We start from the raw sequence: 25,422 nt of genomic DNA, 5'->3' as shown, positions 1-25,422 counted from the left end.
AAGTCTATAACTTCTAGTTTTGTGGTTATTGAAGGCCCATCACCTGTCCTTCCTGAATATTGAATACCCCTGGATGTTGAATTCCCAGCCTTGGTCACCCTGAAGCCATGTCTCCGTAATTCCAATTACATCATATCCATTTACATCTATTTGCGCAGCTAATTCATCCACCTTATTACGAATGCTCCTCGCATTAAGACACAAAGCCTTTAGACTTGTTTTTTTAACACGCTTAGTCCTTTTAGAATTATTATTTACTATCGCCCTGTTTGATTTACACCCTTGATTTTTCTGCCTTCCACTTTTGCTTTTCTCCTTCCTGTCTTTTGTTTCTGTCCTTGCTTCCCTTTCCTCTGTCTCCCTGCACAGGTTCCCAACCCACTGCCATTTTAGTTTAAACCCTCCCCAACAGCACTAGCAAACACTCCCCCTAAGACATCGGTCCCGGTCCCACCCAGGTGCAAACCGTCCAGTTTGTACTGGTCCCACCTCCCCCAGAACCGGTTCCAATGTCCCAGGAATTTGAATCCCTCCCCCTTGCACCATTCCTCTAGCTACATATTCATCTGAAATATCCTTCTATTTCTACTCTGACTAGCACGTGGCACTGGTAGCAATCCTGAGATTACTACCTTTGAGGTCCTATTTTTTAATTTACCTCCGAACTCCCTATATTCAGCTTTTAGGACCTCATCCCATTTTTTTACCTATATCGTTGGTACCTATATGCACCACGACAACTGGTTGTTCACCCTCCCCCTCCAGAATGCCCTGCAGCCGCCCCAAGACATCCTTTACCCTTGCACCAGGGAGGCAACATACCATCCTGGAGTCTCGTTTGCGGCCGCAGAAACACCTATCTATTCCCCTTACAATAGAATCCCCTATCACTATAGCTCTCCCACTCTTTTTCCTCCAGTCCTGTACAGCAGAACCACCCATGGCGCCAGGAAGTTGGCTGCTGCTGCCTTCCCCCGATAAGCCATCTCCCTCAACAATATCCAAAGTGGTATATCTGTTTGAGAGGGGGATGGCCACAGGGGACCCCTGCACTACCTGCGCCTACTACTCTGCCTGGCGGTCACCCATTCCCTTCCTGCCTGTGCAGCCTTTACCTGCGGTGTGACCTACTCCTTAAACGTGTTATCCACGATGTCCTCAGCATCGCGAATGCTCCAGTATGTATCCATTCGCAGCTCCAGCGCCGCAATGTGGTCTGTCAGTAGCTGCAGCTGGATACACTTCCCGCACACATGGTCGTCAGGGACACAGGAAGTGTCCCTGATTTCCCACATAGCACAGGAGGAGCATGCCACGTGGCCGAGCTGTCCTGCCATGACTTACCCTTAAATTAATTTAAATTAAATTAAATCAAATCAATACCACTAATTACACTACAATTAAATGATATACTCATATTAAACATCTTACATCTGCACACACTTTCCGTCAACTTCTACCATCATAAATTTCTATGCCAACATTTCTAATGAAAACTGCCGACATAAAACTTGTCAAACTGTAATTACATCTTTCCCCCCCACCCCATGGAGGTATTGTAGCACATCCCTTGTGGGACTGTGTAATTGCAAGCTGACGAGTTTACATAGGCAGTTTCCATTATAAATGTGGACACAGGAATTCATAATGGAGATATAAAGATAAGGGCAGAATGGAAGAATTTTATAAAAGGGACTGAATTATGTCTGTGTGCCATGGTCCACTTATCCCCTGCCTTCTAATCTTGCTTCACCTGAAGTCTACACTTGGTCCTGACTCCTCATGTGCAACGCCATGGAGAATCAACTAGTAATCAATACAAATGATATGTGTATCGGAGAGATCAATAAGAGTTAAATAAAAAGAAACGGAAAAAAACTGCAAATCTGAAATAGAGATTAATAATGCTGGAAATACACAGCAGGACAGTAAACATCTGTCAAGAGAGAAGACAAGTTAATGTTTCAGCTGTGCATCGTTTGTCAGAACTGAAAACTAAAAAATAAGCAAACATTTTAGAAAATTTGTAAAGAAGAAAAACAGGAGAGTGCGAGGAACTCATGGACTTCTTTGTTACTAAGATTGATACCATCTGATCAGCTGCCGCTGCCACTTTCCTCCACAGGGCCAAACTTCCTCTGAGGTTCCCCCCTGCCCTAGCCCTGATCTCGCATCTTTCTCCAGTTTCTCTCCGATCTCCCCTCATGCCCTTTCCGAGCTCATCTTGTCCATGAGACCCACTTCCAGCTCTCTCGACTCTATTCCCTCTAAACTGCCAACCACCCAACTTCCTTTCCTGGCTCCCATGTTAGCTGATATTATTAACGGTTCTCTCTCCTCAGGTACTGTCCCCCTCTCCTTCAAATCTGCCATCATCAACCCTCCCCTAAAAAAAAAAACCCTTGACCCCCTCCATCCTTGCACACTACTGCACCATCTCCAATCTCCATTTCCACTCATCCTTGAACGTGTTGTCGCCTCCCAAATCTGTACCCATCTTTCCCGGAACTCCGTGTTTGAATCTCTCCAATCAGGTTTCCGCCTCTGCCACCGAAACGGCTCTAATCAAAGTCACAAATGACATCCTATATGACTGTGACAAACTATCTCTCCTCGTCCTTCGACCTGTCTGCAGCCTTTGACATGGTTGACCACTCCATCCTCCTCCAACGCCTCTCCATCGTCGTCCAGCTGGATGGGACTGCACTCGCCTGGTTCCATTCTTATCTTTCTAATCGTAATCAGAGAATCACCTGCAATGGCTTCCCTTCTCGCTCCAGCACCATGACCACTGGTTTCCCCCAATGATCTATACCTTGACGCCCTCCTATTTCTCATTGACATGCTGCCCCTCGGCGACAACATCCAAAAATACAGCGCCCGTTTCCACATGTACGCTGACAGCACCCAGCTCTACCTCAGCACCACTTCTCTCGACCCCTCCACTGTCTCTAAATTGTCAGACTGCTTGTCTGACCTCCAGTTCTGGATGAGCAGAGATTTCCTCCAATTAAATATTGGGAAGACCGAAGCCATTGTCTTCGGTCCCCACCACAAACTCTGTCCCCTATCCACCAACTCCATCCCTCTCCCCGGCAACTGTCTGAGGCTGAACCAGACCTTGGTGTCGTATTTGACCCCGAAATGAGCTTCCAACCACATATCCACACCATCACTAAGACCACCTATTTCCACCTCCAGAATATCGCCTGGCTCCGCCCCTGCGTCCGCTCATCTGCTGCTGAAACCCTCTTCCATGCCATTGTTACCTCTAGTCTTGACTGTTTAAACGCACTCCTGACCGGCCTCCCACGTTATACCCTCCAAAAACTTGATGCCATCCAAAAATCTGTTGCCCATGTCCTAATCCACACCAAGTCCCATTCACCCATCACCAATGTTCCCCCTAATTTTTCGGGGTGCGGCCCATTCACAGTTTCGCGTGTGTGCAAAATTTAACCTTGAAAAAGCCAGTCCCAATTTCCGTGGCAGGGAACGTTGGCCATCACCCCTGTGCTCGCTGACCTACACTGGCTCCCGGTTAACCAACACCTCGATTTAAAAATTCTCATCCTTGTTTTCAAATCCCTCCATGGCCCCGCCCCTCCCTATCTCTGTAATCTCCTCTAGCCCCACAACACTCAGAGATATCTGCACTCCTCTAATTCTGGCCTCTTGAGCATCCCCAATTTTAATCGCTCAACTATTGGTGACTGCACCTTCAGCTGCCATGGCCCTAAGCTCTAGAATTCGCTCCCGAAACCTTTCCACCTCTCTACCTCTCTTCCTTCAAGATGCTCCTTAAAACCTACTCTTTGACCAAACTCTGCCCTAATATGGCTCGTGTCAAATTTTGTTTTATAATGCTCCTGTGAAGCACCTTGGGACATTTTACAATGTTAAAGGCGCTATATAAATACAAGTTGTTGTTGTTGCTATAAAAGATTATCTCAATGAGGAAATGGAAGGACATCAAAGAATTAAGGAATACTCAAATATTTAAGAGGGTGGAAATACATGGGAGAAGCCCACACCAATAAAAATGAAAGAAATTGGACAAAGAATTTTTTTTTAATGCAAATGAAATTAAAGCAGAAAATGGTGGAAACAGGCAGCAGTCCCCCAAAAGGTAAAGAAACCAGCCAAGAGCACAGTCACAACCTCCACCTCCACCTCCACCCTCTCCCAGCCAACAATGTTATCTGACAACGGGTCAGTATCTTGCATCTGGAGAGCTGCTGACCCGCCCAGCATTATCTGCTGTACAGAAGGTGGAGGATATTGTTAAGGTTTTAAGTTGCAAATGTCAACATACTGTTCCGGAAGCTTGCATTGATCCTACTTAGAATAGTGCAGGAGGCCAAAGAAATCCAGTAATGGATTGCCAGTAAACCAACGATTTAATCGTGAGACACAGGATTTTTAATGAAAATCCCCCCAAACTCGCAGTTCACCTCAGAAAACTCGCAAGTTGAACGGTTGATTAATTCCAAACCAGAACTTCTGTACAGGGAAAAAAAGCAGACTCTGCCTGCGTGCTTCTACATATAATGTTCCAATTCCAAAAGGATACAGCTCCCGTTACCTGGACACTGATTGATTGACAGGTATGTTTTGATGGAATCTTCGCAAACCAAAAAGTAGGAGTGACTGTGCCAGTAAGACTGATTGACGCTGCAGGATGATCCAGGGGTAAGGGGGCGAGGCTAACTGGTTCAAAACTAACGTGTGAAATCCAGAAACGAAGCTGAGGGGAGTTGTTGCAAAAAGGGGAAACAGTTTATGAAGGTAGGTGTAGGAAATATGAACACTAAATCCTGCACAGTATATAAGAAATATTGTATTGAAAAATTCTAATGTGGAATCTCAGTTCAAAGGCATCAGAAATTACTTTTCTTAAATTGTCTTCACTTTATTCTGGCTAAAATTGCACAGTGTGTTGAGCTGTTTTTTCAAGGTGGGGAGAGAAGCAGAGGTGGAGGGGTTCAGAGAGGGAGTTCCAGAGAGAGACAAAGCAGTGAAAGGTTCTGCCACCAATGGTGAGGCGAAGAGACTGGGAACGCACAAAAGCACAGAGTCAAAAGGCTAAAGGGTGCAGGAGGGGGTATAAAACTGCAGGAGGCTGCAGAAAGTTGGGTTGAGATAGTTGAAGGGGTTTGAAGATACCGACAAAGATTCTAAATTTAAAAAGTGTTGGGGGGGGGGGGGGGGGGGACACGCAGCCAAAGTTAATTTATGAAAATGGGGATAATGGGTGAACAGGATTGAGTGCAGAAAAGAATAAGCATGTCTATGTTTTGGACAAGTCAGAAATTATGGAGGTTGGAGTCGGAACCGGAAAGAGGACATTGGAGAAAAATATTCTGTCAGTGACTAAAGCATGGCTAAAGGGTTTCAACAGTGCAGGAGTTAAGGTAGAAGCAGGAACAGGCCTTGTTGCAGAGATGGAAACAAGAAGTTGAGGTAGAAGCAGGAACAGGCCTTGTTGCAGAGATGGAAACAAGAAGTTGAGGTAGAAGCAGGAACAGGCCTTGTTGCAGAGATGGAAACAAGAAGTTGTGGTGATGGGTATGTGGTGTTTGGAGCTCAGCTCTGGATCAAACAGAGGTCAAGGTCTCGCACTGTCTGGTTCAGCCTGAATGAGTGGCTGGGGAGAGGATGAAGTCAGTGACAAGGAGCCAAAAACAACAATAAAACATATCGTTACTTCTGGACTATCTCAGACACAGCATATATAATAGCGTAGGTTTTGGTTTTGGTTCACAGGAGAGTTGAGGCTTGATTTTAACATCAGGCATCAAACAGGTGGGCAGTGGGCGGAATGCTCGCCTTTTCCTGCTGGCAGGTGGCCCAAGCCATAAATGTATATGCTTAATTGTATAACTTATTTATATTAGTCATTGTAACCTTAAACTGAGATGTATGGCAACATGTTGATAACGGATAGGGTTTTTAAAAAGCTATTTGTAAAGCATTTTCAGATGCAGTAATATAGCTTTTATAAAGAGCTCTGACCTGTTAGAGATTAACTAAAGCCACTAATAAGGTTTATAAATGAACTGTCAATTTATAGTAGTTTATGTTTGAAAAAAATAACAACTCATGATTTCTTACCAAATCTTAGGATTTTTAAGAGTTTATCTCCTGATTTATGAGATGGTGGGGTTGGTATTAATGGGAATCAGTGTGGTGAGGTCAGGTCACACTTACCACTAGTTTTCTATTATGCAATTTAGTTATTCCTATCTGCTGTCCCGCCCCCTCCCTTTTTCTGTCTATTTTTCCAATCTTTATAAAATGTTTGCTTACCTTTTAATTTTCAGTTGTGATGGAGATTACACATTAAACGTTAACTTCCCTATTTTCTTTACAGATGCCAATTGACTTGCTTTCTATTTTCAATTTTTATTACAGGTAAATGAAAACATTTCTCCTGAGTGGAATAGCTAGATTATCAATAAAGGTTAAGGAACTGCATAAAGCAAGTCATCTTAATCATAGTATGTGAGAGTAAGGATAGACACAAAGGAGGGAATTTTTCGGGAGGTCAGCAGTCACGTTCGGTGGCGGGTTGGCTGCCACGTGACTTTCCCAGATGTCGGGTCTGTCAGGGCTGAACAGACCCGACACGCAGCGGCGGGGCAGGCAATTCAGGTCATTATGACCTTGTTAACAGCTTAATAAAAAGTATTTTGAGCTCACCTTACCATTTTATGAGGTCACCCACGGAGTCATAGAAACATAGAAGATAGGAGCAGGAGTAGGCCATTCGGCCCCTCGAGCCTACTCCATTCAATGCGATCATGGCTGATCATCCAAATTCAGTACCCTGTCCCTGCTTTCTCCCCATATCCCTTGATCCCTTTAGCCTTAAGAAATATATCCAACTCCTTCTTGAATATATTTAATGAATTGGCCTCTACTGCCTTCTGTGGTAGAGAATTCCACAGGTTCACCACTCTCTGGGTGAAGAAATTCCTCCTCATCTCTGTCCTAAATGGCTTACCCCTTATCCTTAGACTGTGACCCCTGGTTCTAGACTCCCCGACCATCGGGAACATCCTTCCTGCATCTAGTCTGTCTAGTCCTGTTAGAATTTTATAAGTTTCAATGAGATCCCCTCTCATTCTTCTAAACTCCAGCGAGTACAAGCCCAATCGACCCAATCTCTCCTCATACGTCATTCCTGCCATCCCAGGTATCCGCCTGGTGAATCTTCGCTGCACTCCTTCCATGGCAAGAACATCCTTCCTCAGATAAGGCAACCAAAACTGCACACAATTCTCAAGATGTGGTCTCACCAAGGCCCTGTACAACTGCAGCAAGACATCCTTGTTCCTGTACTCAAACCCTCTCGCTATGAAGGCCAACATACCATTTGCCGCCTTAACCGCCTGCTGCAGCTGCATTCTTACCTTCAGCGACTGGTGCACAAGGACGCCCAGGTCTCGTTGCACTTCCCCTTCTCCCAATCTATTGCCATTCAGATAATAATCTGCCTTGTTTTTGACACCAAAGTGGATAACCTCACATTTATCCACGTTATATTGCATCTGCCATGCTTCTGCCCAATCACCCAACCTGTCCAAATCATACTGGAGTTTCTTGGCATCCTCCACACAGCACACACCACGCCCACCCAGCTTTGTGTCGTCTGCAAACTTGGAGATATTACATCTAGTTCCCTTGTCCAGATCATTAATATATATTGTGAATAGCTGGGGTCCAAGGACCGATCCCTGCGGTACCCCACTAGTCACTGCCTGCCACTCGGAAAAAGACCCGTTTATTCCAACTCTTTGCTTTCTGTCTGCCAACCAGTTCTCTATCCAAGTCAATACCTTGCATCCAATCCCATGTGCCTTATGCGGGACCTTATCGAAAGCCTTCTGAAAGTCCAAATACACCACATCCACTGGTTCTCCCTTATCTATTTTACCAGTTACATCCTCAAAAAAGTCCAGTAGATTAGTCAAGCACGATTTACCTTTTGTAAATCTATGTTGACTTTGTCCGATCCGGTCACTGTTTTCCAAGTGCTCTGCTATTACAGCTTTTATAATGGACTCTAGCATTTTCCCCACTACCGATGTCAGGCTGACTGGTCTGTAATTCCCCGTTTACTCTCTACCACCTTTTTAGAACAGTGGGGTAACATTAGCTACCCGCCAATCCATGGGTACTGTTCCAGAGTCTATCGAATGTTGGATGACCAGCAATGCATCTACTATTTCTAGGGCCACTTCCTTAAGTACCCTAGGATGTAGATTATCAGGCCCTGGGGATTTATTGGCGTTCAAGCCCGTCAATTTCTCTAACACCATTTCCCTACAAATACTGATTTCTATCAGTTCCTCCCTTTCATTAGACCCTATGTTCCCCGACATCTCTGGGAGGTTATTTGTGTCCTCCTTTGTGAAGACAGAACCAAAGTATGTATTTAATTGGTCTGCCATTTCTTTGTTCCCCATTATAAATTCCCCTGATTCTGACTGCAAGGGACCTACGCTTAACTTCACCAATCTTTTTCTCTTCACATAACTATAAAAGCTTTTACAGTCAGTTTTTATGTTCCCTACAAGCTTACTCTCATACTCTATTTCCCCCTCTTAATTAATCCCTTTGTCCTCCTTTGTTGAATCCTAAACTGCTCCCAATCCTCAGGTTTACTGCTTTTTCTGGCCAATTTATATGTCCTCGCCTTGGATCTTATGCTATCCCTAATTTCCCTTGTTAGCCACGGTTGAGTCACCTTTTTTGTTTTATTTTTATGCCAAACTGGGATGAACAAATTCTGTAGTTCATCCATGCGATCTTTGAATGTTTGCCATTGCCTATCCACCGTCAACCCTTTGAGTGACATTCCCCAATCAATCCTACCCAACTCGCACCTCAGACCATCGTAGTTTCCTTTATTTAAATTCAGGACCCTAGTCTCTGAGTCAACTACTTCACTCTCCATCTTAATGAAGAATTCTATCATATTATGATCGCTCCGACCCAAGGGGCCTCGCACAATAAGATTGCTAATTAATCCCTTCTCATTGCATAATACCCAGTCTAAGATGGCCTGATCTCTAGTTGGTTCCTCAACATATTGGTCCAGGGAACCAACCCGTATACACTCCAGGAATTCCTCCTCCACAGTATTGTTACTAATTTGGCTAGCCCAATCTATATGTAGATTAAAGTCACCCATGATAACTGCTGTGCCCTTATTGCACGCTTCTCTAATTTCCCTTTTAATGCCATCCCCGACCTCCGCATTACTGTTTGGAGGTCTATATACCACTCCCACTAACGTTTTCTGCCCCATGGTATTTCTCAGTTCTACCCATACAGATTCCACATCATCAGAGCTAATATCCTTCCTTACAATTGTGTTAATCCCCTCTTTAACCAGCAATGCTACCCCACCTCCTTTTCCTTTTTGCCTATCTTTCCTGAATATTGAATACCCCTGGATGTTGAGTTCCCAGCCTTGGCGACCTGGAGCCATGTTTTCGTAATCCCAATCATATCATATTCGTTTACCTCTATTTACGCAGCTAATTCATCCACCTTATTACGAATGCTCCTCGCATTAAGATACAAAGCCTTCAGGCTTGTTTTTTTAACGCTCTTAAATCTTTTAGAATTATTATTTACTGTGGCCATGTTTGATTTATACGCTTGATTTCTCTGTTTGCCACTTTTGCTTTTCTCCTTCCTGTCTTTTGCTTTTATCCTTGTTTCCCTTTCCTCTGTCTCCCCGCTCAGGTTCCCAACCCCCTGCCATTTTAGTTTAAACCCTCCCCCAGAGCACTAGCAAACACTCCCCCTAGGACATCGGTCCCGGCCCCGCCCAGGTGCAAACCATCTGTTTTGTACTGGTCCCACCTCCCCCAGAACCGGTTCCAGTGTCCCAGGAATTTGAACCTCTCCCTCTTGCACCATTCCTCTAGCGACGTATTCATCTGAAATATCCTTCTATTTCTACTCTGACTAGCACGTGGCACTGGTAGCAATCCTGAGATTACTACCTTTGAGGTCCTATTTTTAAATTTACCTCCTAACTCCCTATATTCAGCTTTTAGGACCTCACCCCGGTTTTTACCTATATCGTTGGTACCTATATGCACCACAACTGGCTGTTCTCCCTCCCCTTCCAAAATGTTCGCAGCCGCTCTGAGACATCCTTGACCCTTGCACCAGGGAGGCAACACACCATCCTGGAGTCTCGTTTGCGGCCGCAGAAACGCCTATCTATTCCCCTTACAATAGAATCCCCTATCACTATAGCTCTCCCACTCTTTTTCCTCCCGTCCTGTGCAGCAGAACCACCCCTGGTGCCAAGAAGTTGGCTGCTGCTGCCTTTCCCTGGTAAGCCATCCCCCCCATCAGTATGCAAAGTGGTATATCTGTTTGTGAGGGGGATGGCCACAGGGGACCCCTGCACTACCTGCCTGCGCCTCCTACTCTGTCTGTTGGTCACCCCTTCCCTTTCTGCCTGTGCAACCTTTCCCTGCGGTGTGACCAACTTTTTAAACGTGATATCTACAACGTCCTCAGCATCGCGAATGGTCCAGTATGTATCCAATCGCAGCTCCAGCACCGCAATGCGGTCTGCCAGTAGCTGCAACTGGATACACTTCCTGCACACATGGTTGTCAGGGACACAGGAAGTGTCCCTGAGTTCCCAGATAGTGCAGGAGGAGCATTCCATGGGGCCGAGCTCACCTGTCATATCTTACCCTTTAATGAATTCAAAATAAATTAAATCAAATCAATCCCACCAATTACGCTACAGTTAAATGATATATTTAAGGGCCCTGGTTTACAAACAGTCCCCGCTACACCACAGAGAGCTTAGAAACTATAAACCACAGAGTTTAAGTTTAAAAAAGAGAGAAATACTCACCAACCAATCACTTACCTGCTTTCTGGTGACATCACACTTCAATTACTTTTTACTTCTCTCCCTCTCTCTGAGCTCGGAGATTGGTAAGCTGTGGGGCCTACCTGCGCTCTGCCACCGCTTTTATGCTCGTTCCGCCGCCGCCACCTCACCCAGGTCCGCCACCGCTGTGAGGCCTACCTGCGTTCTGCCGCCGCTTTTATACTCGCTCCGCCGCCTCACCCAGGTCCACCGCCGCTGTGGGGCCTACCTGCGCTCTGCCGCCGCTTTTATACTCGCTCCACCGCCGCCATCTCACCCAGGTCCACCACCGCTGTGGGGCCTACCTGCGCTCTGCCGCCGCTTTTATACTCGCTCCGCCGCTGCCGCCTCACCCAGGTCCGCTGCCACTGTGGGGCCTACCTGCGTTCTGCTGCCGCTTTTATACTCACTCCGCCGCCGCCTCACCCAGGTCCTCCGCCGCTGTGGGGCCTACCTGCGTTCTGCTGCCGCTTTTATACTCGCTCCGCCGCCGCCTCACCCAGGTCCTCCGCCGCTGTGGGGCCTACCTGCGCTCTGCCGCCACTTTTATACTCGCTCCGCCGCCGCCTCACCCAGGTCCGTCCACGCTGCTCGGGGATCACGTCAGTTATGGAGGTCAGGAGTTGTATGACCATGGGCTCATCTCATTTGTTGACAGTTGCAAATGTGCTATAAAAGCTCCCATCTCACAGCTGTTCACTTTCTGAGCTCAGAAGCTGTTGCTTACTGCATTGGTAAGACAGATTGAGCTTTATGCAGGTTGCAAGTGTTTGGAGCAAACTCTCTCTCCAGTGTCACCTCATTGGAACAACCCCTCTCACCATTGACAGATCGCTTCTGTCATTTCAAGTTCACCTGCCATCTATTACATCAGCATCGGTGCCCTTGAAACTATCTCACCTTGGTCCTCAGAATCCCACCACAATCAGCCCCCACACCAGCAGCACCAACAACAACACCAACCTTCTCCGCAATCAACTGATGCTGCACAGGACACGGGGAATCAGTACCCGACCACATTGCTGCCCGGGAGGCCAAGGATGGCTTCACCATGGCCAGATTTACTTCACTTGACGCTGTACACCCTGGCTACCACATTATGCACCAGGTTGGCACCACCCCACACCAACAACATAAAGCATCCCTACAATGCCCAAGCCATTCCTTTTACACTCATCACCATTGCGGGGGTACTGTTATGTCTCACTGCAACTCACTAAGCCACTTCCAAAGGTGCACATAAATCTGTCCAAGAACGCAAAGTGTTCAAAATAAAGGTTTCAATGTTTGACACCACATTAACAGAAATTTTAAATGAACATTGGCTAAAGCACCCAAGTGCCGAGCCTTGTGTGTTGTTAGTTGGTATGATTGGACTAGGATGAGGGTGAGTGTGAGGAGTGGCTAGTGAGGTGGGGAAGTGATAATGTAGATGGAGAGGGATGGGTGGAGGTGCAAGGTAAGTTGGTGTGAGTAAGGATGTGCAGGAGTAGGGTAGGGAAGGCAGAGTGATGGGGATGTGATGAGTGGCACAGCAGGATGAGGTTGAGTGTGGCTTTGCAGTAACGTTTTGTGATTTACTGAGATCATTGAAAGGTTTGTGCCACTGCAGCCTGGTCCTCCTGATGACATCCCTGCTTGTGTCCTCCTCTGCAATGTGCAACCAGGATGCATTGATCTCCTAGGGAGGTCTCTTCCCTTGGAAGGGAAGAGAACCTCCTTGCGTGCTGTGGAAGAGCATGGGAGAGCCTGGGTGCAGCTGTGCACCTGTGAAGTGCTTGTCAGTGGTGCACCTCAATGCTGTAGAACACTGACAGCACAACTGTCAAAATCAATTGGCGCATGGTCCCTTTAAGGAAACCGGCTGATGACGTGTTCCCTGTTACTGGGACTAGGGGCAGGGTCACTGGCAAGGCTTGGAAGCTAAGCAGAGCCAGGCCTGGTTAGTACCTGGAGGGGTGACCATCAGGGAAGACCAGGTGTAGAAGGTCACGGAAGGAGCCCCGAGGAGGGGCGGTTGGTGAGAAGGTCACGGAAGGAGCCACGGGAGGAGCGGCTGGTGAGCAGGCCCGGGCGGTGGGCTGAAGATTGTCGGACAGGAGGAATGGTGGAAATGGAATGGCGGTGCGCACCGACGCAGCGGCTTTACTTCTCCCAGTCATGGGAGCTTGCAAGATCACATTTCGTTGTTCATGTACTTGTGCAATGACAATAAAGTTGAATTATTATTATCAAACCTGCTTCCTTCAATTGGCTGGCAAATGCGCTGGGCAGGCTTAACAAGCCCAATCAACATAAAAAATCAATCTACACAGCGGGCTGGAGCCAGTAGCGGGGTCGGGATCCGCAACCGACGTCGCCCGCCACGGTAGGGGAAATTGTGGCCAAAGTAAATGAGAAAGCTGAAATTGCTGTTCAGATATACGTGGACAGGAGTGTATAGGAAGAGATCCAATGATCTATCATAAAATTAATAAATAACGCAGATGATGAGCTAATTCCTTACTCTCTACTGATACCATAAGAACATTGTAAACTGAATCCATATCATTTTATGGTTATTGAGTTAACACTGAATATGCTTCTGTCATTTTCTCAGTGATCCTGCGCATGACAAAGGACAAACTGTTCTTGTCGGTTTCCACGTGGGGATACGTCAGGACAAATGCTCTCAATGTGCACTGACTGTTAATGCTGTTTTCCCATAGATAGCAGATGGAGATGAGCAACAGTATTAATCGCTTTGTAATGACATTGTTGAATTGGTAGAATTTTCTTATTTCTTAGCTTTTTAGAGTACATTTTCTGAGTCCTCATTCAAGGTGAGATATCTGGCCATCTGTGAGCTTAGATTAAAAAATCGTGGGCAGCCTGATCCTGACTTTCTGATCTCTGCTTACAGCCATGGGCAAGGAGTCAGAAAATCTACCCATTTAAGTACTAATGGAATGAGTTAAATCACAGTCACATTCTTTGTATTAGCTGTCCAGCAAATTACTTTATCCAATGGAAGCTCACAGAACTTAAATTACTTCATTATCGAAAAGACAGTTGAGAAACACAAGTATGATGTGTCTTGATTTGAACACAGTGGAAGGTAGGGATGAAGAAGAACATCTACAATGGCAATTTTTTTGTTTAGTAGGAACAAGATAGGAAAGTTCAGAGAAGCACTTGCCATGGTAAAGTAGCATTGACAAAATGGAGTAAAACAAAAAAGACTGCAACAAGATGAGAGAGGCAAAGAGTGAGAGAGGGATCAGGTGTCAAACAACAAGGTTCTAGTTGCATCCTGCCCAAGAGTGCAACATAAGTGTTAAAAGAACCTCTCCAGATATGATAACAGTTCTCAAGTCTTGGATGGACTTGAGCTTTATGGAGAGTTAAGAGTTGGTGAGGGGGGAAAGAATTGTTTGGAGGAAATTGTGGTTCTTGGGGTTAGTGCTGGCAATGGGGGAGCCATCAAAGGTAAGAAGTGGCAGCTGTTGGTTAAGTTTGCTAGAAATATGGAGAAACTTGCTTTGAAGAATTAAAAGATGCAAGATTCTCATTGCTCCAATGAAATGCATGGAGGAGATCTCTGGCTTGTAAATATTTGTCAAGCAGAAAAGGCTGGCAGTATGTGAGCATGCTTGTTGACAGTTGCCAGAAGAAGATTCAGCCTGGCTAAGTAAGCTTGTCCAAAGTGCATGAAATGTTAATGCAGAAAATCACTTACACAGACCAAGAATCAAACCTGGAGTTTTCCTAGTATTTCTGCCTCAGTACCAAACCATATAATTTTTTCCACTGAGTTATGATGGAAGCCCCAATACATTACATTTCTTTTGTAAGCTTTAGTTTCTCTTCCCTTCACAGAAGTGTACAAGTGTGAACAAAACAAGCACAATAATTTGCTCTGTTATTTAATTGCTGATTTCTTTGGTCTAACAAAATAGTGAAGCTCCATCCCACTCCCACTCTGACCTCTCCGTTCTCTGCCTCCTGCACTGTTCCAATAAAGCTCAATGCAAGCTCGAGGAATAGCACCTCACCTTTCGATTAGGCACTTTACAACCTTCTGGCCTCAACCAATGTTCCCGCTAAGCTGCACGGCCGTGCATTCATTTGCAAGGTCCCGCGCAGGCCGCTCACCGGCTTTTCCATTGTAGATACTGTGCACGCGCAAAAATTTGAATGGGCTGTACATTGCGGGAGGCAGGCCACGCAGGAGACAGTGCAGTTTACGGGGAACATTGGCCTCAACATTGAGTTCAAAAACTTCAGATCACAATCACTGCTCCCATTTCTTCGGACAGCAGGTGCTGGTAATGGTTCTGCTGTTGCCATTTACACCTCCTCTGAACCCATCTTTCATTTCTTTATTGTCCCATTACCACTCCCTTTTGCCTTGCACCATCAACCCTTTTGTCATTTAATCACTCCTGCCTTCCACCCTATCACAGACCTTCCCTTTTGTCCCCTCCCCTCCCCACCCTCCGCTTCTTCCCTGGCTCTGTACTTGCTTGCAAACTATTAAATCTCTAACTTTTTCCAGTTCTGACGAAAGGTCATCGACCTGAAACATGAACTCTGTTTCTCTCTCCACAGCCTGGCCAGCTGAGTATTTCCAGCATTTTCTGTATTTATTGATATTTCCAGCATCTGCAGTATTTTGCTTTTGTTTTAGTGAAGCTACAAGTTTGCAGACCAGAACCGCACTGCGTGGGAGTAATTTGAAGTTTGGGCGATGGTGTAAAATGGACAATATTGAATTAGTCACCTGTTCTACACCTCGCCTGATTTTCCTTTCCATTGAGTGAATGGGTAGCTTATTCAATATTGACCGGGTTACACCATTGCCCAAAGTGAAAATTACCCTCTTTGAGTGATTTCTCCAGTGCCTCGAACAATGATGCAACCACAAGTTCCGTACTGAAGAATAGACCTAGGGCTGGATTTTGTCAATGAAGGCCTGTTGGGGGTGGAACTGCTGGTTTTCAGGTTTCAGTCCCGCCCCCAGCAACGTCTGACCAACCCACGCTATTTTCCCTTGATTGACTTTGTTAAGCTCGCCCTGCGGGCTTACCGGCCAATCAAGGGAAAGCCGGTGACAGATGACGTCAGCGTATAACGCTTCACCTGTCTTGAATTTTGAGATGATTTGTCAGCGTTTCACAGCTTTGAGAAGCTGCCAAAGACTGACAATCTCTGTTCTAAGGTGAGCCCTTGCACAGAAGGCTCACCAAGATCTCTCTCCTCAGCAGAAAGCAGGCGGCTGCTGCATCTCTCTGCCGTTGAGATGAGGCACCTCCAGATCCTCAAAGGTTGAAGCCTGCAGAAAGAAGCAAAGGTAAGGAAACTTTTTGCAACACTTTACACTCACCTCTCGTACTTACCTGTCCACACTTGCACCCATCACTCACCTCTACAGCAGACATTTCGACCCCTCTCACCCCCGCAGACCCACTGCTCGCCTCGCTGACCCTGGCGAGGTTTGCAGCCGTCGGGAAGCCCGCACTTGCAGGGGTAAAATGGGGATAAGCCTCAAAACAGTTAATTGGCTTTAATCCCCTTACCACCTCGAGGAGACGGGTCCCTGCGCGACTCGGGGACCCGCCTCCTGGGAAGATGGCATGGAGGCGGGTAGGGAGCGGGGTCAGTACCCGCTCCCAGTTTCTGCCATTTTCCCGGTAGTCCTGCCTCCCCAGGGCTGGGAAAATTCCCCCCCTAGTGTTCAATTTTAGATGGTTCCAGTGCAATATTATGGCATTTGAAAATAAATCAAAATTTCTCCAAGGTTATTCCTTGCAGAGTGAGAGAAGTTGAAGAATCTGAAATCCTGAGAGTTCAAATACCATGGACAGCTGTTTTTAATTAAATAAGTTCTCCATTTTTTTGGAAGTGTAACCGCTCCTTTTTTTTAGTCACTTTCTCCCCTTGCAGATCTCCCTAGCCGTACAGCTCCTGTAGCCCTGGAGGGAGGGGGTGTCGTGACAGAAACACAGCCTGCTTCAAGGCCGCAGTTATACTGCTTTTGACTAGCTAGCAGGGGATTTCATGCAGCTTTATGATGGAGGCAATTAATTAATCCCAGGCCTCTGGCTGTATCACAGTGTAACTATCCAATAAGAAATATAGAAGAATCATCTCGGATGATTCAGTCACTGAAGTTTTACTCCCTCTCCATGGAAAAGCACACAGCCTCTACTCTTGCATTTCCTAATGTTCTGGCTGAACTCACGGGGCTAATTTTAAGTGCCTCTGCCTGGCGTATAAGTCATGGCCTGACATTTCCGATTTCCCACCCTCCCCAACTGGCGAGCTTGCGTGGAGACCCAGTTTGGCACACGCAGCCCAGCGAAGACATGTAAATCAGGCCCAGGTCTCAAAATGCCAGTAGTAAAGGGCAGGCAGCAGGCACTCTCTGTCTGCCAACCACCCACTGTGCATCTCAAATTAAAACTGGACCCACTCTGTGCAAAATAACAGCAGTGGAATTAGCTTCAATCATTCCTCGGCAGTGTGTTGGAGAACTAATGTGCTCCATTTCATTTTTCTCAGAACAAAATATTCTTCCATGGCCATGATAAGAAATGGGCAGTAAGCTGCACAACTAACTCTCACTTACAAACACATCTCAATGGACAACAATTTGAAAAGCTCTGGTAAAGTGCTCGTAAGCAAGATCAAACTATTGCAATTTGCCAACATTCCACCAGATGACAGCAAAGTTACTTTAGTATTTTTCGTCTGAAAGAGAAGGCAAATTAACGCTTTGGGTGTAAACCATCTTCAGAATGGGTACAATCAGGTGGGAAAAGCCCCTTCTGTGTAATCCTCTCCAGCAGAATCTTTTTCTTTGTTACATAGCATCTAATACCTGTTTTTTCCCTGAATTTTATCCTCTCCTGAAGGCAAGTAGTCCTGCTGTGTTACAATCCCATGGTGTCAGCATCCCTCCGGTAGCTTCATCCATTCTTCAAGTGAGATCTTGATGGGTTAAATTATGAGAACAGGTTGCATAGACTAGGTTTAATTTCCTTGAGTATAATTTTTTTTCCCCCCTCATGATGTCTCTGGTTCTTGGGCCAATTACCTTAAATTTATCTCCTCTAGTTACCGCCCCTTCTTCCACTGGAAATGTAATAGTCGTCAGGAGGCTGCCTACACGCCTTGATTTTGTGATTGACTGTGGTGGAAAACAAAACCACCAGAGTCCAAAATAAAAATGATTTAACTAAATTTAGGTTTTTAATCTAAATTACACAAGTCCGGGGAGCCAAGAGGTGATTAGCCCTTAAATGCTGTACCATTTCTTTTTAAGCGACAGGTTTAATTTATGAGGATGGTATTTACAAATGCATTTCTTTAACCCATCCGAGGCTCTCCAGAAAGGCCATGGTGGATTTTTCTTTGTTTTTTTAACAGACAACCATGGATTTTGGGACCACTTCAGTGGTACTGGCGCAATATTTCTTTTACATTAAAAGTAGCTCCACAGAGTTACAGAGCAGCCTTCATTGGAAAGGTGTTGATACAAGAAGGAAATCAACTGGTGTTAAGAATTTAAATTCAGATCTGCAGAAAATATTAAAATCACAGCATAGTGACGAGATGGACTAAAGAACTTTCCCTCTCTAGGCTCGACGTTCAACCTTTAATCCTTTGTCATCTTCACAGACAAAGTGCATGGGGCGGGGCAGGGGGTGCTGTGGTGGATACATGGGATTTACCCCAAATGTAATTGCAAGCACTTTTGTCTCTGCTGTAAAACCACCAATCCTAAGCATCATTGGTTTCTGAAAATTAAATTGATATGATACATTGCTGTTCAAGCACTCAAAGGGTAACATTTTTACCTAAAGGATTTGATTGACAATAATCAAATTGTATTTGAAAAAAAAAGGAGTTCAGTTTCGGTGGTTTGTGTACAATGCTGTTTTTCCCTGGAAATAAAATTTAACTTCGACAAGCCCTGGACTTATCAGAGCTGCACTCAAAGCTTTAAGGGGAGAAGGTGCCTGGCCAATGGGTCATCCCAAAAGTCCTCATGTCCAGGGGGGGGGAAGTAGAGTTATTGAGTAACTGGGTAAAAATAAAATAATTGAATCGACATGTTTTAAAATTTAATGTTTTAACAGCACTCCAGTAAATCAATCAGATAAAGAATAAGATCAGAAATTACCTTTATTCTTTTGGTTTCTTTTAAGAACTAAGAATGAATATGGTCCCGTGGCTCGTGGGGACAACACACTGCCATTAGGCCTGACCCTAAACCCAGGACCTGTAAACGGTCTTGTGACATTTGAAACTGGCGAATGATTGTATAATGTGCTGCATTCTTGATCTTTCAATGATACATGTACCCAATGTTTTTTTTTACCAACAGATGCTGCCTGTAATGGTTAAGCCATTTTTAAGAAAGGAACAACTTCTCTCAAAGACAATTATGTGTGAAGGATTTTTTGTTTCCTTAAATTAGATCCAAAACAGGGTTAAATGGTTTTAGTAAACAATTAGATCCCAAATTTCATTAAAAAAAATAAATCTGGAAATCACATGGGAATATGGTCTGGTGTAAGGTGTGAAGATTCCGCTGAGTATGTTATGCCAGGAAGATGCAAGCAAAATGACATTATTTTAAGGTGGTTTCCTGCAATGGTGGTAACGCCATCGCTATCTGTTGATGAAAGACTGATGAAAATATCTAAAGTGAACTTGATAGACTTTTTGGAGGCTGATATACATAAGGAGTTTGTAAACTATCTAAGGACATTGGTTAGTGGGAAGGAGGGAGTCTGGAAAACCCCAGATACCTTTCGCTGGACCAGGAATGGCTAATTGCTCTCTACAGGTCGCTCGATGGAACTCGGAGAACTAACATGGCATATTCAAAGAGAGGAGGATATGGCAGTAACCATATCTCTGGTTTGTCAATCAACATTTTGCCTCACACCAACCAAAAATTACTAAATTGGGGATAAAATATAGGTCCCTGTTAGGCCCCACAATGTTACAAAAAAATTACCCTCCGTTCAGGAGCCTTATAAGCATTTGTACATTTTTCTCATTCAATTCCACACATTTTCTTGAGTCTTAAATAGTTGTATCAATTGTTTTAGATATTATGGTATGTTGGCTGAAGAGTGTAATGCAATGGTTGTCATGGCACATGTATAATCATGAAGTAGCAACATTAATCAAGAAGTGAGAATTGAGACTATGGTTTCTCAACCTTAAGGTGGGGACTGTTAGACTATGCTGGTGTGATCGTAACAACCTGGGCATCCCCGCTTGTGGTCTCACCCTGGATGACAAGCCACTCACCTGTGAGGTGCAGTTGCGAAAGTGGGAGGAAAGCCACACAGAGTATAGGTACTTAGGGAATGGTGAATACAGTGTAACCACCACAGCCACAAGTTACACCCATGGTGATCAAGAGTGCCCTGCAGAGAACTCCACCTTTTGTTTTATACCATCAAAAACCACCAGAGTAGGTACAACTACTCTTCTCCCAGTAGACACCCACAATATCACTGAAATACAGATTAACATCACCATGCAACACGAAGCACTCCGAATGGTGGTCCACTTTGGATACCCGAGACCCCACCTATCCTTTAGCCTATGATCCATTTTAGACAGGGCCAGTACCTCCCAGGAACATTTGGTAAAGATACAACAAGATAATATGACAGTGGAGAGGTTCGTAGAGGTGCTAGAGAAATGTTAGTGGTGGGAAATTGTCTATAATGTGGGACAACACCATTGGATGAAAATAGTCTCAATGTGTATTGATTTGCACTCCAGGAATTATACTGTGTGTGTTAATAACCATGGTGTGCTATTTGCGATGTTTAATAAGGAAGTTGGCAGGAGAGCGAATAATTTAGAGCTAGCTACATTAATTAAGAAATAATTTGTATGAGGGGTGGGAGTAAGCTCCTTTCCCTCAAGGTGGGACTGTAAAGGGTTAACTTCTAGACTGTTAATTACCAAGTGCTGATCCTTGCCAAAGCTTGTTTTTGCCAAGGCCTGTTTTTGCAGAAGCTTGGTCTTGCACAAGCCTGTGTGTGTATTACAAAAAGAAAATACTGCAGATGCTGGAAATCTGAAATAAAAACAGAAAATGCTGGAGAAACTCAGCAGGTCAAGCAGCATCTGTGAAGAGAGAAACAGAGTTAACGTTTCAGGTCAATGAAAGGTCATCGACCTGAAAGTTAACTCTGTTTCTCTCTTCACAGATGCTGCCTGGCCTGCTGAGTTTCTCCAGCATTTGCTGTGTGTGTATTAGTTGCATTAGACTTAGTTACCAGTTAACTATCCCAACGCACCAGACAACATTAGACCTCATTACCCGTTAACTGCATTCCCATTATAGAGATTGAGAGCAAAAAACATTGCGGTTTCAAGGCTGTTGGACTGTCTGGGCCAGAGATCAAGCAATATTATGATAACTAGGTCAAAAGAGTAGGTGCAGCAGGAACAGACTGGCTAGCAGGGATACAAGCCCCCAAGAAACAAAGTATAAAGGTGGCTGCACAAGCAAGGGAAAGACGTAGAAACAGAAGACCCAGAAGGAGAGACAAGTGGGAACTCAACCATCGACGCACGCTTCTCTTTCCAGTGTTGAACGAGTAATAAAAGTCTTGTTTGATGCTGTAAACTATTGCTTAAACACTGTAATGCATTGATCTCTGTCGGTCATAAGTAAATTGTCACTATAACCAATTGGTGTCAACTTGAATCGTTCAGAACGCCACAACAGGGTTGCTCACCCGAAGTCGGAGCAAGCTTGAGTGGTTATATGGCCTACTGCTGTTCTGGTGAGAGCTCAGTTAGTGAGTGTCAGAAAGCTGTTCAACAATGCAAGGCATCACAGCTGATCCTGTCTTTAATTGACTGTCACACAGATACAGTTTCCAGCAGGAATTATTGGGTAACAATTGGGAACAGGACCCAAGCCAATTTTGTCCCACCCTCCCTAGCCAAAGTTGCTGCAACCAATTGAAATGCCCAACTACTCTCCTGGTTGAACCCAAGATCAAACTTGGGACCTTGTGATCTATGTGACTTCTCACACATTTACACACTGAACTAGTAGTAGGTGCTATTTTCCCATTGCGCTGCCAGGACACCCTGTGGTAGTAAAGTGGACAAAACCACTCCCTGGTGGATAAGTGGGAAATAGCACCTTTGGTGGGCCAAAAGACAAACAATCTTCTGTCCAGAATTTCTCTCTCCTGCTGGTAAAACCTCCCAATTTAGGTTGCTGGAAAATTTTGCAAAAATGGAACTAAAACACTTTTTTTTTTAATTGCTCTATGAAATCATTAGTCGGTAGTCAGTGAAAGTCAGGTGCAGACCCTTTGTCAAAGTGTTTCTGTTTGAGATTTTACAGCACTGGCAGCTTTTTGTTTTCGATCCAAATGGTGTAGTAGTGTGCTATTCTGTGGGGGGAAAAATGATGGTAGAGCACAGACTGTGCTCATTTCAGAAAAGAAGCCACAGAACTTATAGTCAATGGAGTGATATCCTGGTGAAGTGTCCTCTTCTAGGTGAGCTGCCAACCCATTAACAAGCAGAGGAGTCAACAGTAAATGAAATGTCACCAACTGCTGCACTTGGAAGGATATTCAGAAGAGGGTGTCAGACCTGAAGGAAAGTGTAAAGGTGAGCAATAAGAGTGAATTTGAATAACCTGAAGCTACAATATATGACATCTGGGTACATGGTAGGTGCCAGCCGTTTTTGGCCGAGGAGCTTTAAAAACACCCAAATCTATCCAGTAACCTGAAGGAACTGCAACACGAGCAAAGGAACTAATAAAGACTGTTGAGACGTATCTGGCAGCCAAAAAAGGAAACATAAAAAGTTGCCGCTGAAAAAGATTGTTTCTTATGCACACATGTAACTGACAATGTCAATGCACTCAGTCAGCTGTGAGAAGTTCAGCTGCCAAGGTACTTTAAATTCAATGAAACTACACATGAGGCCATAGACAATGAGCTGCAGTCAAAAACACAGACTACATAATATCCACTTATTTAAAGCATATTAGTGTCTCCTTGTAGAAGAATGTGGTTTTCAACAAGAAACAACCCTTATGGACAGGTGGGCCACTCAGCAACAAAAGTCTCTTGCCCACTTTGAAGAAACTATAATGAAGATTATAGGCTAGGGATCCATTAAATAAAAGCCTGGGTGCTGCACAAGCCAGAAGGCAGGAGCATGCTTTTGTTAGTTTGTGCTATTATACTCACAACCCAACTGTGCCAATGAATAGGATTTTCAGCAGGTGTAAAGTAATGAATTAACTTGAGTTGGGGAAAAATAGCATGCTGTATGTGCAACAAAATGACTAATTATGCACATGTACTTCTGATTGCCAGCTTCTCTTTGCACTGCTATGCCCAAACCCAGGGAGCAGCGAGCCAGCCCCTTGGCACATTAAGCCAGTGCAACATGAAACTGCACCTGGGAAGATGTGATTTAGAAGAGGGAACATAAAGTGAGACACTGATTATGGGCATGGAAGAGGGAAAGGCTGAAGTAGCCAGGATCCTACGGAGATGCTTTGTGATTCTGATACGGCCAGCAATGAAAGAGAGAGTCGGTACATGAGTATGAGTGAGTGAACTAGTTACTTATCTTCTTGCAGAGCACAATGAACGCTGATCTGGGTGATGTTTGCCACCCAAACAGGTTGGGATTCAAGGTAAAACCTGGAAATGGATTAAAAAATTGCCTGAAATAGGAAACAGAAAATAAATACAAGGCTAATTCCTTGTGCCTGGAGAGTAACCTACCACCATGAGTTTATCTACCAATCTCCTCAATGTATTGTCAAAAATTTGATGGATAGATGATCATAAGATGGCCTTGGATGAAGAAGACTCTTCAGCTAATTCTATCTCATCTGTTCAGTACAATAATGCTACCATCTTCCCAATGCAGTATCTTTAGCTGTTTCTACATTGAACTCAGTGTGTTGGGATTCACCATCAGCCACCCTCCCTAATAATCCATTCCAGCTGTTGATCACCTGTGTATAGAAATACTTCCTGATGTTCTTCCTAAATTTGGGCTGAAACTCTGCTTTCTTCTCCTGGTGTCTGGGTGTATCTAAAAGTATTGGAGGAAATTTAAAAGGTGGGGGGCCTTTAAATTGGAGTGATCAGCCTTACCTCGCCGTTCCTGCTGGAATCCAACTGATCACCATTTTAACCGCTCACTGAAGATTGGTGGCTGAGGCGCCCACCAAGTTTATATAAATTGGGGTTCCATTACATCGATGAGATCCCAACTGGATTTTCACTTGGGCCTGAGTGGAGAAGCTGTCGCAACTTTCCCACCAGGTCAGGAGCTGTCGAGGGGACGAAGAGGCCCTCCAAGGCAAGTCAGCATCTTTCCTTGTGGCCAGGAGGAGGAGGGATGTTGCAGCCTTCCCTGCTTTAGACCACCCCCCCGCCTTCCCTCCTGCGAGACCCTCGCCCTGCCCAAACCCGCTGGGGTTAAAATCAACCCCACTGTCTCAAGTTTACTTTTCCTATGTTGTTAAGAGTCTTATATATTCACCAGAATGATATCGGGGCTAAAAGGGTTAAATTATGAGGACAGGTTGCATAGACTCGGCTTGCATTCCCTTGAATGTAGAAGATTAAGGTGTGATCTAATTGAAGTGTTTAAGATGATCAAAGGCGTTGATAGGGTAGATAGAGAGAAATTATTTCCTCTGGTGGGGGAGTCCAGAACAAGGGGGGGGGCATAACCTTAAAATTAGAACTAGGCCAGTTCAGGGGTGATACCAGAAAGCACTTCTTCATACAGGGCAGTGGAAATCTGGAACTCTCTCCCCCAAAAAACTGTTGAGGCTGGGGGTCAATTAAAAATGTCAAAATTGAAATTGATGGATTTTTGTTAGGTCAGGGTATTAAAGGTTACAGAACCAAGGCAGGTAGATAGAGTTATGATACAGATCAGCCATAATCTAACTGGATGGCAGAACAGGCTTGAGGGGGTGAATGGCCTACTCCTGTTCTTGCTCTTTTGATCAAACAATTTAACTGTAAATTAATAAAACTTTAAATAAAACTTAAATTAAATTAAAATTGTATTGGCTGGGGTGATGATGCACTCCAGTCCCCGCGACGCCCACTGGTCACGGAAGGCCTCAAGTGTGCCGGCGGACACCGCGTGCTCCATCTCCAGGGCCACCCGGGCACGAACATAGCTGCGGAAGAGAGGCAGGCAGTCGGGCCGAATGACCCTCTCGACCACCCGCTGCCTGGACCTGTTTATGGCTATTTTCGCCAGGCCCAGGAGCAGTCCTATGAGGAGGTCCTCCGACCCGTCCGCTCCCCTCTGCACCGGGTGACCAAAGATCAGGAGCGTGGGACTGAAGTGCAACTAAAAATCGAGGAGCAGCCCCTTCAAATATTGAAAGAGGGGCTGCAACCTCTCACATTCAATATAAATGTGGAAGACCGACTCCTCCAGGCCGCAGAAATAGCAAGCGCCAT

General features: G+C 45.0%; 1 protein-coding gene across 2 annotated transcripts in view; it reads right to left on the bottom strand.

Moving 5' to 3' along the window:
* Positions 1 to 25,422, bottom strand: part of LOC147105665 (cAMP-dependent protein kinase type II-beta regulatory subunit-like) — a 334,744-nt gene that overhangs the window by 307,745 nt on the left and 1,577 nt on the right. The gene's annotated exons all lie outside the window — the stretch shown is intronic.

This window comes from Somniosus microcephalus, chromosome 17 (assembly GCF_052327205.1).
Source record: "Somniosus microcephalus isolate GS21.2 chromosome 17, FLI_Smic_1.0, whole genome shotgun sequence".
In the NCBI taxonomy this organism is placed as follows: Eukaryota; Metazoa; Chordata; class Chondrichthyes; order Squaliformes; family Somniosidae; genus Somniosus; species Somniosus microcephalus.
The sequence above is the reverse complement of the archived record's forward strand: the minus strand, read 5'-3'. Positions and strand labels throughout refer to the sequence as shown.